The sequence below is a fragment of the Choloepus didactylus genome, chromosome 18 (genome assembly GCF_015220235.1).
Source record: "Choloepus didactylus isolate mChoDid1 chromosome 18, mChoDid1.pri, whole genome shotgun sequence".
NCBI lineage: Eukaryota > Metazoa > Chordata > Mammalia > Pilosa > Megalonychidae > Choloepus > Choloepus didactylus.
Window position 1 is genome coordinate 15,712,691 of NC_051324.1, and position 13,494 is coordinate 15,726,184.

Sequence of the window (13,494 nt, forward strand, 5' to 3'; positions counted from 1 at the left end):
CTGCAGTTTTCTTTGGAGGAATCTTATCCATGATTGTGGTTGAACCACAGCGGACTCTAACCACAGTCTAGCCACGTGCCTGTCCTCCGTTATCTCCCTGTTTCCAACCCTTCACAGCGTGGATGCGTCTCAGCCTCCACCACTCAACATGGCCTGAATCACAGTCACTCTCGTTCACCATGGCTTCCATCCAAGGACACATATTCTCCCCTCTCCGACTTCTCCACCGTTTGCCTTCCTCATACCCATTAATGGAGCCTCCATCCTCCCAGTTGCCCAGTTCACATTTTGAGAAGCTCATGGCCCCACCCTGTGTTGTTCCTCCGCCCCAAACCACTTCCCCCACTTCTGTGGGGCTTATCCCAATGCCTCCTCACTCTCGGGATCTGTTTAAATGTCACTTCCTCTTACTCCACCCCTGATCTTAACTAGGTTTTTCCCTTTGTAACTCTCACCTACCCACCCTTTTTTTTTTTTCAGGGCACTTAGTGCAATTGCAATTTATAGCCATTTATCTATTGGTGTGATTTTTATTCCTGTGATGGATCTTTTACCCCCATGTGAATAATTTAGTAGAATTTTAATCTTAAATCTTTTTTTAAGTTTTTTAGTTTTGTTTTACATACATTGTTTCCTTAGTCAGGTAGATGTCTTGGAAGATCAAGGAAGATCACTTAGTTCAACTTGATGAGGCTTATATCCTTCGCATTTTGACAAAAACATTGGCGGCACATATTGAGGCTGTATTTCCAGATCAGACCATGCCTGTTTGAGCACACATGGCAAGAGCCAGAACTCTGGCAGAATTTTCCTGGATGGCTCCAATAAAGGTAGCAAAATTCTCCTTTTTTTGCAAAAAGTTATTTTAAAAACCTTTTTTAAAAGAGCTTTATTGAGAGATAAATCTCATACAATTCACCTAAAGAGTACACTTCAATGGCTTTTAGTGTATTCACAGAGTTGTAAATCCATCACCTGTGTTTTAGAACATTTTCATTACTCCAAAAAGGAAAAACTCACACCTCTTAGCCATCACCCTAAGTACCCACAACTGCCCAGGCCTAGGCGTTTTATCCAAATGAATCATACAATACATAGCCATTTGTGTCTGGCTTCTTTCACTTAGCATAATGTTTTCAAGTTTCATCAATGTTGTAGCATGTATCAGTACTTCATTCCTTTTAATGGCTGAATAATATTCCATTTTATGGATATACCATATTGTGTTTATCCATTCATCCATTGATGGATAATGTAGTTTGTTTCTACCTTTGACTGTTATGAATTATGTGCTGTGAACATTCATGTACAAGTTTTTTTGTAGACTTATGTTTACATTTCTCTTGGAGTATAAACCTAGGAATGGAATATACTGGGTCATATGGTAATTCTATGTTTAACCCTTTGAGGAACTACCAGATTGTTTTCCAAACAGCTGCACCATTTTACACTCCCACCAGCAGTGTATCAGGGTTCCAATTTCTCCACATCCTTGTCAACACTTGTTATTATCTATCTTTTTCATTATAGGGATCCTAGTGGGTATAAAGTAGTATCTCTTTGTGGCACTGATTTTCCTGATGGCTAATGATGTTGAGCATCTTTTCAGGTGCTTTTGGCCATTTGTATATCTTCTTTGGAAAAATGCACATTCAAGTCCTTTTCCCATTTCTTAATGGGTTGCTTTTTTATTGTTAAATTGTAAGAGTTCTTTATATTTTCTAGATACAAGTCCCTTATCAGATATATGATATCTTAGTTTTCCAGGGCTGCTATGAAAAACAACTTCACAATGATTGGCTTAAGCAACAAGAATTTATTGACTCATGGTTTTGAAGGCTAGAAGTCCAATATCAATGTATTGGCAGTACTTATGTTCTCCAGGAGTCTGTAGCTTTCTGGGGCAGTCCTCCATCATATGGCAGTCTCGCTCTCCTTGTATATGCTCCTCTGATTTCTTCTGACTGCTGGTTTCTGCTTCCATGTCCAATTTCCTTTGCTTTTAAGGACTTCAGCCACATTGGATTAAGGCCCGCCCTCATTCAGTTTGGCCACACCATAACTAATAATAACATCTTCAAAGGCCGTAGTTACAAACAGGTTCACACCCACAGGATCCAGGGTTAGGACTTGAACATGTCTTTTGTGGTGGACATGATTGAATCCCCAATATATGATTTGCAAAAATTTTATCCCATTTTATGGGTTGTCTTTTCTCTTTCTAGACAGTGTCCTTTGATATACTGAAGGTTTTAATTTTGATGATGTCAGTTTATCTATTTTTTCTTTTGTTGCTTGTGGTTCTGGTGTCATAGCTAAGAAACCATTGCCTACTCCAAAGACATGAAGTTTTTCACCTCTGCTTTCTACTAAGAGTTTTATATTTTAATTTTTATTTTTAGGTCTTTCATACATTTTTAATTTATTTTATTTGGTGTGAGGTAGGGGTCCAATTTCATTCTTTTGCATGTGGCTATCCAGTTGTCCCACTGCCATTTGTAGAAAAGACTATTCTTTCTCTATTGAATTTTCTTGGAACCTTTGTCAAAAATCTTTTGATCCCAAATGTGAAGGTTCCCTTAGAATCAATGTCTGTGCTTATATATGTCTATGCAAGGTTGGTAAGTAGTCTGTATATATGCAGTTCTCACCTTCAAAGGGAATGTCAACAGTTTTGAGTATCCTTAGATCTTTTTCAGTGAGGAAACTGACACTTGAAACTGATGCTCTCCTTTTAAAGAAATGGCTCCAGATCTTACAGCTAACTGTTGTAGCTTAGGTATATACCTCTTTACCCCACCCCCATCTGCCCTCCCCCGTGGCAGGTAACAATGATAATCCGTCATTAATTACCATACCCACTTAATTATGAAACCCATAATTTGAGTTAATGTAAATATATTGTGGCACATCACATTGTCATCTTTAGGGTTGTCTGGGAATTAGTCAAATTTAAGACTAATTAAAGCTACAAATGGGTCCATGAACATTGGAAGTGATATAAGCAGCTAGGATTATCCTATAGATTGAGAGTCTATTGAGCTATTTCATTCTCTATAATTTGTTCTACTAACTTACTGGGCAAAATATATGAAATAACTCTTCTCAGATATTAGACAACAGATAATGCAGGGGGATAATCCCTGAGGAAAAGGACATTAACAAACCTTTATAGCCAGAGGAATGTTGCAGACCACATCAAAGGGAGAGAGGATCTGAGAAGAGCACAGCCATAATCCTGAGCTGAAGAGACAGAAATCAGAGTTTATGGAGACTGGGATTATTGGAATTTTCAGGGCAAGTAGTGGAGTTTTATAAGTCAGGATGGGGTCTCCCTGAGTCTTTTCTGAATATTAAGAGGAACATAAGTAGGGTGAGGAAAAGAACAACCAAGGAAAGAACAACTACCAGAGAACTATAAACAGAACTATAAACTGGAGTTTGCTCAGAGCCAGGAGATATTAAAGTTCCAAACATCCAGAGCAGAGAGACCTCAAAGAACAACTGTGACCTTCAGTAGATACCCAAGAAAAGTCATGCCTTAAGAGTAATGTTAATTTTTCCCTAAAGTAAAAACAACTTTATCCCTGCCCTAAAAAAATCTTCAAAAAAAGCTTCCTAAGGGTCAAGCTGATCTGTAAGTAAATTAATAGCCTAGCAAAAAAAGCCCAACCTTCTTAAAAGAAGACAATAAAATGCATACCTCAATAATATAACATTCAAAATGTGCAACATCTAATAAAAAAATTACTAGATATGTGAAACAGGAAAATATAACCCATAACAGAAGAAAAGTCAGTCAAGAATTGACAAAGATAAGGGAATTAACAAGCAAGAGCTTTAAAATGGCTATTATAAATATGGTATGGAAACATGAACACAATGAGGAGAGAAATGAAATTGTATTAAAAAGAAACAAATGGAACTTCTAGAGCTAAAATGTACAATATCTAAATGAAAAATTCGCTAAATGGGTTTAATAGAAGATTAAATACAATAGAAGAAAGATCAATGAGCTTGAAAACTGAACAATAGAAACTAAGTTCTAAGCTGAACCACAGAGAGGAAAGAAGGCTGAAAAAGTGAAAAGACCCTCAGTGACACATGGGATAATACCAAGTGGTCTAACAAGTGTAACTGGAGTCCCAGAAAGACATGGGAGCATAAAAATATTTGAAAATATAATAGTCAAAAATTTTTTTAGATTTGAGAAAAATATCAACTTATGGGTCCAAATGCTCACCCTAAGCAAAAATAACACAAAGAAAACCATGCCAAGGCACATCAAAATCAAACTGCTAAAAACCAATGATAATGAGAAAATTTTGAAAACAGGAAAAGGTACATTACATACAGGGGAACAAAAAAAGAACACTGATGACTTTTCATAAGAAATAGTGCAAGATGGAATATAATGGACCATATCTCTAAATTGATAAAAGAAAATTAAGAGACGGCAAAAATAAAAAAGGCAAATGCAAAGGAAAAGCATGAATGGCAAGATATTATCAGTTGACATGGAATTCAAGGAAAAAGCATTAAGCAAGATAAAGAACACAATGAGGGGGGAAAGTATAATCATGAAGAAGCTATGTACAAGTTATAAACCTGAGTGCAACAAACAATTTTGCAGCCAAATACGAAAAGTAAATCAAACCTAGAAATGCAAGGAGATATTGATTAAGATGTTTTAAAAAACAATTCGATCATTCAGGATAGGCTAGGATATACTGTAATAGCAAGTGAACCTCAACTTTTCAATGGCTTAATACTACAAAGGTATATTTCTTCCCCAGGCAAAGTCTGATGTGCGTTAGGTAGACCTCCTCTATTTCATAGCTACATAATCTAGAATACATAGACTGCAAGGTTAGAGAGAGCTGTAAGGAAGAGAGAGCTGGAAAGTCAAACGGAGAGTTTTTAAAAGCCAGGCCTGCATTTGGGTCAAAGTTTGACCATCTACATTCTATTACTAACCAAATCGTAGTCACATGCCCCCATCTAACAATGAGTGAGTCTGGGAGACATAGTCTTCCCATGATCATCTAAGAGGAAACAGTGCAGTGAACACTTCATATTTTCTTCACCAAACTACTTTTTAAAAAGTCTAATAGGAGAACCTAAGATGGCCGCTTGGTGAGACAGCGCAAAAAAACTCCTCCATGAAAAATACTAGATAAAAACCAGAAAGTGACCCAGAACACCACTGCCAGCGATGCACCAGCCGGACAAGGTCTGCTAAATCCACAGGGAATGTGCATGTGGTGAAACCAGGAGCCTGCATTCTGAAATGAGTGAGTGAGTCGGCTGAAAGTCCCGGTGCCACGCTGCAGTGTGGGGAAATGGTGGTCTGGCATTTAGAGATGGACTAGTTCTTTAAAAAGAAGCCCAGGAGTGGCTGCAGATATGACAGGGAGAGCAGCACAGTGAAGCATGAAGGGAGCGGGCTGGCCTAACGCCTCGGTGTCTGGCATGGAGGATACCCCTTCCCACACCCACTGCTGATTGTCTGGAGACCAGAGGAGCAGAGGGGAGCCAAAAGGAGGAAAAAAACTGCATTCCTTGCAGCCATCTCCCCAGTGGGCAGGGGACGCTCCTGCCCGGGTTCAGACCCACAGCCCAGAGCCGCGCCAAGAAACCCAGTGTGAAGGGGAATCTTTCCCACAGCACTACACACAAGCCACAGTATCGGCCATGGACAGTGGCCTTTAATACACCCAGGGCTGGTTGTCCGGGAGCTGGGAGGGAGAGCTGTGCAAAAGGGGAGAAGTTAATGCGTCCCATTCAACCATCTTTGAAGCGGGCTGGGAGCGCCCCTGCACGGCCCAGCGACCCAGGGCTTCCCTGGTGGGCTGGCGCACACTAGTGACATAGTGGCCCTCCCTCAGCAGAGGTCCTACAAGAGCACAGCTGGGAAGGGGAACCGCTTGGAAATCCCAGGGACTCTATGTGAATGCCAAGGACTTGTGGGTCAGCGGCACAGACAATCGGTGGAAAGACTGAAATGAACGCTTAGGCTCCTGCAACAGCCTTAAATCTCTGGGAACACCTGGGAGGTTCATTAAAGCTGCCCTGCCTGCCTAACCACCCAGACACACACCCCACATTCAGGGTGGACAGCACCAGCAACACACCCAAACCTGGTGCACCAATTGGACCCCACAAGAATCAGACCCCCACACACCACAAAGACAAAGTAGGGGAGAACTGACTTGAGGGGAATAAGTGACTCACAGACACCATCTGCTGGTTAGTTAGAGGAAGTATATGCCACCAAGCTGCAGTTCTGTCAAATTAGGGACCAAGTAAAGCAAATGCCAAGAGGCTAAAAACAAAAGAAAATCTTAAAGCATATGATAAAACCAGACGATATGGAGAACCCAAACCAAAACACCCAAATCAAAAGATCAGAAGACACACAGTACTTGGCACAATTAATCAAAGAATTACAGACAGGCAACAAGAGCATGGCTCAGGATATAAAGGACATGAAGAAGAGCATGGCACAGGATGTAAAGGACAGAAAGAAGACCCTAGAAGAGCATAAAGAAGAAATTGCAAGAGTAAATAAAAAAATAGAAGATCTTATGGAAATAAAAGAAACTGTTGGCCAAATTAAAAAGACTCTGGATACTCGTAATACAAGATTAGAAGAAGCTGAACAACATCTGAGCCCCCTCGAGGACCACAGAAAAGAAAATGAAAGAACAAAAGAAAGAATGGGGGAAAAATTGAAAAAATCAAAATGGATCTCAGGGATATGATAAATAAAATAAAACATCCAAATTTAAGACTCATTGGTGTCCCAGAAGGGGAAGAGAAGGGTAAAGGTCTAGAAAGACTATTCAAAGAAATGGTTGGGGAAAACTTCCCAAACCTTCTACACAATATAAATACACAAAGCATAAATGCCCAGTGAACTCCAAAGATAATAAATCCAAATAAACCCACTCCAAGACATATTCTGATCAGACTGTCAAATACCGAAGAAAAGGAGCAAGTTCTGAAAGCAGCAAGAGAAAAGCAATTCACCACATACAAAGGAAATAACATAAGACTAAGTAGTGACTACTCAGCAGCCACCATGGAGGCAAGAAGGCAGTGGCATGACATATTTAAAACTCTGAGAGAGAAAAATTTCCAACCAAGAATACTTTATCCAGCAAAACTCTCCTTCAAATTTGAGGGAGAGCTTAAATTTTTCACAGACAAACAAATGCTGAGAGATTTTGCTAATAAAAGACCTGCCCTACTTCAGATACTAAAGAGAGCTCTACCGACAGAGAAAAAAGCTGAGGGACTTCACCACCAGTAGATCAGTCCTATAAGAAATGCTAAAGGGAATTGAGCAGGCTGAAAGGAAGGGACGCTAAACAATTGACTGAAACTACATGAAGAAATAAAGGGTACCACTAAAGATCACATGGTAAATATAAATACCAATACTACTGTATTTTTGATTTATAACTATTTACTTCCTACAGGATCTAAAATACTTAAACTGTAATGATAAATCAGTGGTTTTGGACTCAATGTAAAATATATAATTTTTGACAAGAACTACATAAAAGTGGGGGAATGAGGGAGTATAGGAACATAGTTTGTCTGTCATATTGAAATTAAGTTGGTACCAAAGAAAAACAAGATTTTATAGATTTAAGATGTTAAATTTAAGCCCCAAGGTAAACACAAAGAAAGTATCAGAGAATATGACCATAGAGATGAAAAGTAGAGTAGGGGTTCTGAGAAGTGGGGAAGGGGCCATGGGGAGTTAAGAAATGAGTGTAGGGTTTCTGTTTGGGGTGAAGGGAAACTTCTAGTAAGGGATGGTGGGAAGGTGATAGCATTGCAACATTCTAAATGTGATTAATCACACTAATGGAATCCTAGGGAGGGATGGAATGGGAAGATTTAGGCTGTATATATGTTTCCACAATTGAAAAAAAAAATTCTAAATAGATGACAATTAAATGCCAAGGATGATCCTGGATGGGATCTGAGGATGGAGGAGAGGAGGCTCAAAGGGACACAGATGGGACTTAAGGGGAAAGAAAAAAAAAGGAAATATAGAATGTAAGCTTTGTGTCAAGGTTGACTTTCTTGAACTTCTTAGCTGCATTTAATGGGATTGCATAAAAGAATGTTCTTGTTCATGGGAAACGTATATGTGAATTATATTGTTTTTTCAAGGATGTGTGTAGCTTGCTCTCATATGTTCAGAAAACAGAGCAATAGATGATGGATGATAGGGAGGGAGAGAGGGAGGGAGGGAGGGAGGGAAAGAAAGAAAGAAATGGTGGTGTGACAGGATGTTAAAGGTGGTGGATCAGGGTATCAGGAGAGGGGTGTTGGGGAATGCTGGAATTCTATGTATGGGGTTTGTACTGTTTTTGCAACTGTTCCTGTAAGTTTGAATTTATCTCAAAATAAAATTTCTTATTAAAAAAAAAAAAAAGAAAGAAGGGTGTGCTGGTTTGAAACTGTTATGTACCCAGAAAAGGCCATGTTCTTTTAATGTAGTCTTGTGGATGCAGATATATTATGGGTGGGACCTTTTGATTAGGTTGTTTCCATGGAGATGTAACCCACCCAACTGTGGGTGAAACCTTTTGATTAGATTATTTCCATGGAGGTGTGACACCCACCCATTCAGGGTGGGTCATAATTAGATCACTGGAGTCCTTAAGAGAGCTGAGAGCCCACATAGACCCAGACACTTGAAGATGCTTGGAGATGCAGGTGGAAAGATGTTTGGAGCTGCTAAGCTATGACAGGAATCATGGAGTTTATCCCAGAAAAGCTAAGAGAGGACCCCCAGCTTAGAGAGGAATGCCATGGGAGAACAAGCAAGGATGCACAGGAGCTGAAAGGGAGAAGCTAAGAGAGACAGAAGCCCCAAGACATTTTGAAAAAAGCCATTTTGAAACCAGAACCCAGGAGCAAAAGACTAGCAGATGCCAGCTAGCTGACAGAGTTATTCCGGACACCATTGGCCTTTCTTCAGTGGAGGTATCGTCTTGTTGATGCCTTAGTTTGGACACTTTTATGGCCTTAGAAATGTAAATTTGTAACCTAACAAATCTCCTTTGTTAAAAAAAAAAAAAGTCTAATAAAATCACTCTAGCTCTGGAAAGACTGATCAAGATAAAAAGAGAAAATATATAAGTAAAGAAAAATCAAAGTTAGAGGATATCGGGAATGAAAAGGGATACATCAGATATCGTAGAGACATGAAAACAAGAAATACAATGAGCAACTTTATGCCACTGAATTTTAAAATATGGAATGAAAGGACAATTTTAGAACTGTATACCATCCTGAAACTCACTCAAGAATCGACCCATAACCATTAAAGGCATTGAAGCAGTTGTTGATAATTTACCCACAACACTCCCCCACACCCACCAGATCCAGATAGTTTACTATTTCCTATATAAAATATTCAAGGAATATATAAACCCAATCTTTTATATCCTATTTCTGAAAATAGAAAAATACCAACCAATTTTATGAGGTTGACATAAATCTCAACACCAAAACCAGACAAGGGCTGTTCGACAAAAGGAAATCTTTAAGCCTGTCTCACAAACATAGATGCAAATTCCTAACAGAGACTTCCTGGAAGATGGTGGAGTTAGTGAGGCAGAAACGGGCTTCTACTCCATAATAACTAGAAAGGGGCTCGAGGACACCAGGGACCATGGCTTTGGGGTGTGACCAGCCATAGTGGGTCCCCCAAAGTGCATGGAGTGGACACCAACAAAAATGGAGGAGAGACGGTAGCTGGAGGGAGGTAGTGAGTGTGTTCCCCTCAGACCGCCCTCTGGCCAGCAGCAAAAAAACCACTGCCAGGCATGGGAGTGAGCAATGATTCTCCACTCCCGTGCACCTACCTTGACAGTTCACTGGGGGCTGATCCTCCACAATCAGACAGCAGGGAGCTCCCATGAGGCAACCTCGCAGACAACATTTGGTGTCACCCCACGGAAGTCGGGGGTGGGGGAGGGTGCAATGGCGAGAAACAGGAAACGGAGAGACACCATATCGGTGATCAATAGCCCCTCCCAAGCCACAGAGACTTGTGAACACAGGGCAGACAGGGAATGGGCAGGGAGGGCCCATGTTCTATCTGTGGGGTGCCCTTGATCAGACTCCCTGCCTGCCTGCTCAGGGCCCACAATGCAGCACCAGGACAGGCATTCCCCAGTGCAAAGAGAGAATGGGTGCACTGATTGGTTCTCCACCAGTTTGGACTCTGCCCACTGCAGAGAAGTTAGGAGAAGACCTTCTTGAAAGCACCACCTCCTGGTAGCTTAGGGAAACTGCACTCCAGCAAGCTGTGCCTCAAGAGTGCCACCCACTGGTAGGATTGGGAAACTGCACTCCAGCAAACCAAATTATATATAAATGCTAATTCTGCACTTCCCAAAATAACCCTATCAAGACAAGCAAATGACCTAAGCCAACAGAAAATTACAAAGCACTTGAAGGCTCTAGAAGATACAGACAAGCCAAACAAGGAAATTAAAAAGCCACAAGAGACACAGAATTTGGAGCAATTAATTAAAGAAGTACAAACAAATCTCCAAAACAACTTCAATGAGATGGCTAAAGATATAAAGAAAAATCAAGAAGACTCTACAAGACCATAAAGAACTATTTGGAAGAGTAAATTTAAAAAATAGCAGATTTGAAGAGGCAGAAGTGAACTTGAGGACAGAGTAAATAAATGTGGGCACAGAAAAGAACAAATGGGGAAAAAATCTAAAAATTTGAAATGGATCTCAGAGAAATGATGGACAACTTGAAGTGAACAAATATAAGAATCTTTGTTGTCCCAGAAGGAGAAGAGAAGGGTAAAGGGCTAGGAAGACTGTTTCAAGACATAGTTGAGGAAAACTTCCAAAACTTTCTAAATGACATAAATATGCAAATCAAAGATGCCCAATGAAGTCCAATAGAATAAATCCAAGTAAACCTACTCTGAGATATATAGTGATTAGATTGTCAAATGCTGAAGAGAAGGAGAAACTTCTGAAAGCAGCAAGAGAGAAGTGATTCAACCACATACAAGGGAAGCAACATGAGACTTGGTACTGACTACTGAGCAGGCACCATGGAGGTGAGAAGGCATATTTAAGACTCTAAAAGAGAAAACTTGCCAGCCAAAACTTCTTTATCCAGCAAAGCTCTCCTTCAAAATTGAGGGAGCATTTAAAATTTTCACAGACAAGCAAATGCTGAGAGAATTCATTAACAAGAGACCTGCCCTGCAAGAAATATTAAAGGGAGCTCTACCAGCTGAGAATAAAAGAAATGAGAGAGAGGTCTGGAAAAGAGCACAGACCTGAAGAGTTGTTAGTAAGGGTAACTTAAAGGAAAAAAAGAGAAAGGGGAAAAAATAGATCTAGCAACTAAAAACCAAAGGATAAGATGGCTGATTCAAGAACTCCCTTCACAATAATAACTTTGAATGTGAATGGATCAAACTCTCCAATTAAAAGATACGAACTAGTAGAATGGATTTAAAAATATGACCCATCAATATGCTGTTTATAAGGGACTCATCATAGACCCTGCAACACAAAGAGACTGAAAGTGAAAGGATGGAAAAAAATATTCTACTCAAACTGCAATCAAAAGAAAGCTGGGGTAGCTATACTAATTTCGGACAAAATAGATGTTAAATGCAAAGATGTCATAAGAGACAAAGAAGGACACTATATGTAATAAATGGGATAATTCACCAAGAAGAAATAACAATTATAAATATTTATGCACTCAATCAGAGCTCCAAAATACATGGGACAAACATCGGCTAAACTGAAGGGAGCAATAGACATGTCTACAATAATAATGGGAGACTTTGATACACCACTGTCTTCTATAGATAGAACAACTAGATAGAAGATCAGTAAGGAAATTGAGAACCTAAACATATAATAAATCAAGTAGACTTAACAGACATATAAAGATCATTATATCCCAAAGTACCAAGATGTACATTCTTCTCTAGTGCCCATGAAAGGTTTTCTAGGATAGATCATATGCATGGGCACAAAACAAGTCTTAATGCATTTAAAAATACTGAAATTATTCAAAGCACATTCTCTGATCACTATGGAATGCAACCAGAGATCAACAACCACCAAAGGACCACATCTTTCACAAATATATGGAGGTTAAACAACACACTCATAAACAACCAGTGGGTCAAAGAAGAAATTGCAAGTGAAATAGGTTAATATTTAGAGACAAATGAAAATGAGAACAAAGGCAGTGCTGATAGGGAAATTTATAACTCTAAAGGCATACATCAAAAAGCAAGAAAGATACAAAAAGTATCCAAATTGGAAAGGAAGAAGTAAAACTGTCATTATTTGCAGATGATAGGATCTTATACTTGAAAAATCCTGAGAATTGGACCACAAAGCTCCTTGAGCTAATAAACAAATTCAGCAGAGTGGTGGAATATAAGGTTAATGCACACAAGTCAGTAATATTCCTATACACTACTAATGACCTAACTGAAAAGGCAATCAAAAAAAAAAAGTCCATTCACAATAGCAACTAAAAAAATCAAGTACCTAGGAATAAACTTAACCAAGGACATAAAAGGCCTCTGCACAGAAAATTACAAAATTTTACTAAAATAAATTAAAAAGGACATAAATAGGTGGAAAAATAGTCCATGCTCATGGATAGGAAGACCAAACATTGTTAAGATGTCAGTTCTACCCAAACTGATCTAAAGGCTCAATGCAATTCCAACCAAAATTCCCAAAACCTACTTTGCAGACTTGGAAAAGCTAGTTATCAAATTTATTTGGAAGGGAAAGGGGCCTCAAATTGCCAAAAACATCCTTAAAAAAGAAGAATGAAGTGGGAGGACTTTCACTTCCAGAAGTTGAAGCCTTCTATAACGCTACAGTGGTCAAAACAGCTTGGTATTGACATAAAGATAGACATCTTAATCAATGGAATTGAATTGAGAGTTCAGAATTAGACCCCCGGATATACAGTCAACTGATTTTTGATAAGGCTCTCAAGTCCACTGAAGCAGGACAGAACAGTCTCTTCAACAAATGGAGCTGGGAGAACTGGATAGCCATAACAAAAAGAATGAAGAGCAACCCTACCTCACACCCTATACAAATATTAACTCAAAGTGGATCAAAGACCTCAATATAAGAGACAGTACCATAAAACTCCTAGAAGATAATGTAGGGAAACATCTTCAAGACCTGGTATTAGGAGATCACTTCTTAGACCTTACACCCAAAGCACAAGCAATGAAAGAAAAATTAGATTAGTGGGAACTCCTCAAAATCAAAAGCTTCTGTACCTCAAAGGACTTTACAAAAGGTGAAATGGCAGCCAATACAATGGGAGAAAATATTTGGAAACCATGTATCTGAGACTGTTACCTTGCATATATAAAGAAATCCTACAACTCAACAGTAGTACAAACAGCCCAATTATAAAATGGGCAAA

At 39.3% G+C, this 13,494-nt stretch overlaps 1 protein-coding gene across 2 annotated transcripts in view; it reads left to right on the top strand.

The window, feature by feature from the left end:
• The window catches only part of C18H17orf100 (chromosome 18 C17orf100 homolog), a 108,610-nt gene that overhangs the window by 70,876 nt on the left and 24,240 nt on the right, over positions 1 to 13,494 (top strand). Inside the window, exon 3 of one of the 2 annotated variants that reach the window (XM_037809608.1) lies at positions 640 to 823. The exons of the other annotated variant lie outside the window; for it this stretch is intronic. The gene's annotated coding sequence lies outside the window, so the exon portion shown is untranslated. Of the gene's footprint in view, positions 1 to 639; positions 824 to 13,494 lie in introns of those variants that run through there. 2 annotated transcript variants of the gene reach the window in all.